General features: G+C 39.9%; 1 pseudogene; it reads left to right on the top strand.

The window, feature by feature from the left end:
* Positions 1 to 3,055: 3,055 nt before the first annotated feature.
* On the top strand, positions 3,056 to 3,174 carry LOC125400930 (5S ribosomal RNA; annotated as a pseudogene).
* The last annotated feature ends 1,401 nt before the right edge of the window (positions 3,175 to 4,575 follow it).

Consider the following 4,575-nt stretch of genomic DNA (forward strand, 5'->3'; position numbering starts at 1 on the left):
AGGACTAACCACCCTGAGCTTTCCTGTCAGAACGTCCTTCTCAGTGATCCCATTAGGAGGCATGCTTACATAAAGAGCATCATTCTCACCCATTGAACTCCTTAAAGAAGCTTTTAAATATGTGTTTGGCCCAATAAAAAAATTAAAATCTCACTTTCAACAATTAACATTCTGCATGGCTATGCAGCCTCTTTGTATGACAAGACTGTATCTGTCTGGCAAAACAGCCTTCCTCTTAGAGATGGGTTACACTGCAATTCCATTCTCAGAGCTGAAGAGAAGATGAATGTGGAAAGAACAGAAGGAATGTGATTGGAACTTTGTACATGCAACCTCAATATTCTAAAATCCAAAGGGCTTGTGTGTCTTAAGACAAAGGCAGAAAACAGCCACATTCTTTGTCAAAAAAAAAATCACAAGAATACTCTCTTTCCCAGATGCTAATGCTGTTCCCCTTGAAAGCTCAGGAGCAGGGATTCCATAGTTCTCATGATTTTCAGCACTATTGTCTTCCAAAATCTTATTAGGTTGATCTGTTAAACCCTGCTTATAACATCCAACCATTCTTCCAGACCAAAGTTCCAAAGTGTTTCACATTCATAAACAAACAAACAAAAACTCATATTTCAGGCCTGTCAAATAAATATTCCTGGTACCAACTTAATTATTGTTTTCATCTGGAAATTAATAATGGTGTAAAGAGACACAGCGAGGACCTGTGATGTGTAATCTTTATTGTCAACTTGACAACACCTGAAATCTATGAAAATCCAAGCAAATGGGCACTCTTGTGTTGGGTTTTCTCAACTGCGTAATTTGAGTGAGATCAGAAGACCTGTACCTGGCTCTCAGTCTTCCCAATGCTGCCACCCTTTAATACAATTCCACACGTGATGGTAACCTCCAACCATAAAATTACTCTTGTTGCTACTTCGTAACTGTGATTTTGCTACTGTTAAGAAGGAAATGTAAATATTTTTGGAGACAGAGGTTTTCCAAAGCAGTTGTGACCCACAGGTTGAGAACTCTTGACCCACAGCAAAGCTAGGTCACATGAAATGCATGGAAGAAGGGATATTTTGCTCTTTGTCTGCTTTCTTCACTTTCACTGGTAAGTTCATCTATCCTGTTACTGAGACATTCCTTTGCTAGTATTAGAAGCCACTTTTTCTGGGTTTCAACATAGAGTAAAGATTGACTGCTCTCTAGACATTACCTGGGACTCCATTATAAAATGGGGAATGTTGAGATGACCAGGTCTTATGAACTGAACAACTACTGCTACTTGACCTTTTCATCAGGGACAACCGTCGTTGGACGACTCTGATCACAGCTTGTAAGCAATACCAGTGAGACCCTGAGAGAGTCCTGCTGTGTTCCATTGGCGAGTCCTGACTAATGCAGACACTCTGTGCGTGAGCTTAATCCCTGTCTCGGCAAATGCTTGCTGAGTGTAACTAAAATAAGCCCCAGCACTAGGCATTTTAGTTCAAGTTGAATGCGACTATTCCGTACTTAAAAGTTTCATTTTTTGGGGGGAGTTATTGCCATGAAAACAAATGCTCAGCAGTTGTATCAATGTCATTTATTAAATAACAGAAAAGAGTAGATGTCAAGGGAACTGAAAGTCAGAACACAACTGTGCCATTTTACTATCCCATCCTTGAAAGGGCTCCTCTTTCTGTGGTTCTTTTTAATTTTTCTTCCACTTTTAAAATTTTTAAATCATTTTTGATACAATATAACTTGATCATGGTTTCCCTTCCCCCAACTCTTCCCAGAATCTTCCCACATCCTCACCCACTATACTGCAAGCCTTTATATCTCTCTCTCTCTCTCTCTCTCTCTCTCTCTCTCTCTCTCTCTGGAAAGCAAGCCCACCACCAAAACAGCAAACAAACCAGCCAGGAGAAACACACACACACATACACGACACTACACACAAACACACAAAATTACATATAAACACACTCACAGAAGAAACTACACACATACATATGAAACTAGACACAAACACACACACTTACTCACTTGCATGTACACATGCCCTCATATATCATACATACAGTCACATTCTCTCACACAAACAAAACCCATAACACAATCTCAGAAACTATAATATAATAAAAAAGTAAGAGAAAAAAGGCATGAACAAAGTTATATCACACAAAATGACTCCAATAATTAGTTTTTTTTTTTGTATTGGCCATCTGCTACTATGCCTGCACCCTACACTTAGAGTAGCTAGTATCTCAAATGTGACTCCATTGAAGCAAACTGATTTTCCTTTGTAAGCAGGTCAGTTGCCGAGAGCTGCACAGGGGTGGGAGCCCATATCCATTTCCCTCTCTCAGTGCAGGGATCCTGTCTGGCTTGGAGCTGTACAGACTCTGTGTGTGCTGCCACACTACAGAAGTTTGCCATTATTTCTAGTGCTAGGACCCTGCAATTTCTGAAAAACAGATGCCAGCACAAGGTGATTCGGACACTGCATAATTCATAAATGTAGTCCTTTGGGGCAAATATTGTTAAATCTGTCCATTTTCTGAATTATTTCAGAGCAATGGGAGTCAGCATGACATGTCACTGAACCTGACTGTGTACCTCTGTTTTGCAGATTGGAAGTGCTGTCTGAAAAGAGGCAGCTTTCGTATCCTGTCTCTATGGAGGACATTGCTTTGTTGAACTCTGAGAGCAATGCCTTCATTTCCTGATGTGAGACCCAAGATGAATTTTTGAATGTCAGTGTGGCATTTAACATTTGAGAGCCATATCTGATGAGTCCATTAGACTTTAGCAAGTCCACTTCCCGAGGCCTTTGGAAAGGAGTGCTATTGATCACATGAGGCAAGGAGGAAGCTGGAAGTCTGGAAAGCGAGGGAGTGGTTCTACGAAAGGTATTGAATTGGATGGGATGAAGAGAGTAAAGAGCTGAAAATAGCTGTGGGGTGAGTGACCAGTGCTGAGACAGGTGCCTCCCTTGTAGTCCCTTGTGCATTCCATACAAAGGACTGAAAATATGTGTTAAAACATATTTTTGCTAAAAAAAAACTTAGTCCATGGCCATACCACCCTGAACGTGCCCTGTCCCCTATGATTTCGGAAGCTAAGCAGGGTCGGGCCTGGTTAGTACTTGGATGGGAGGCTGCCTGGGAATACCAGGTGCTGTAGGCAAAAACAAAAACAAAGAAACAACAACAGAAACAAAACAAAAAAAAAAGAAAAAGAAGAAAAACCAAAACCGTAGGTAAACATAAACTTAGAAAATATTGTAATATATCCAGGGTAAAATAGGTTTAAAAGGCCTTGAGAAAAGAAACGTCATGATTTCCTTTTGGAACTTGCCATTAGTGTTTATGCCAAACCATGCCTTGTGGTCCATCAATCAATTCATTCACACTGTTTACATGTCTCCTTCATGAGATATTCCAGATATGGTAATTGTATAAAATCTGCCTGATTTGTACTCTACTATGAGCTACTGAAATATTACTATATGCCTAAGAGAGTAGAATTTGCTTTAGAGGTAAGAGCGTCAGACAAAATGGTGATCAACACAGCAACAGGTCCTCGTCAATGACTGTGAAGAGAGATGTGTGTGCGCCGTTCTAATTGTTTGTGGATTATTAAAATTGATCTCTCGACACCCCGACTACTTAAAGAATACAAAATTGGTGATTTTTTTTTAGTTAGTTTGTTTTACGTTGTTTGAAGACAGGGTTTCACTGCATAGCCCTGGCTGGTGTAGAATTTCTAATGTAGACTAGCTCTCTGTGTCCTGAGAACTGAGCTAAAAGCCCAGAACCAGTATGTCCACCCTAGTGTGTTCTTTTTAACTCTCTGTTATACATTTAGTTGTGAAAACTTGCCATTTATATTTTGAGAAACATTCTTGTGAAAGAGTGGCCAGACAACTGATACTACTATGCCATGATTCTTTGTAGAGATAAGAACAAAGAGAATGTGGTTTTTAACTTTCATTTTGTGCATATGCACTCACGTGTGGTGTAGGCGTACACACCTGTTTGTTCACTGGTGGACTTCAGAGGTAAGCTTTGGCTATCTTCATCTGTTGCTCTCCAACTTAGTTTCTGAGACAGTGTTTTGAATGACTTAGAACTTGCAAATTTGGCCAGATTAGCTGATAAGCAAGTACCCATGGTGAGTTTGTTTCAGCTGTTCCAGGACTGGTAAGCAGAAGTAGTTCATCATGTTGGGCATTTGCATGCCTGCTGTGCACCTGAACTTAGATTCCTGTGCTTGCTTAGCAAACACTTTACCTGCTAAGTCAACTCTTGGGGATTAAAAGCATGAAATTTGAGACAATAACTAAGTTTTTAAATAGTTGGATCAAAAAAATAAATAGTTGATCAAGGGGACAAAATTAGGGCTGGGGATGGGGCTCAGTCAGGGTATGTTTGAAGGGTATAGTCTGGATATGGTCCCTTGTACCTTCCAAGAAAATAGCTAGAAAATAAAGCAAGAATATGATAACAGTGCAATGCTGAGAACATATGATCAAACTCATTTTTTGGGTATGGTAATGGGGAATTCAGTCAGGAATTTACACATGCT

This window comes from Myodes glareolus, chromosome 4, assembly GCF_982192425.1.
Source record: "Myodes glareolus chromosome 4, mMyoGla1.1, whole genome shotgun sequence".
Lineage (NCBI taxonomy): Eukaryota > Metazoa > Chordata > Mammalia > Rodentia > Cricetidae > Myodes > Myodes glareolus.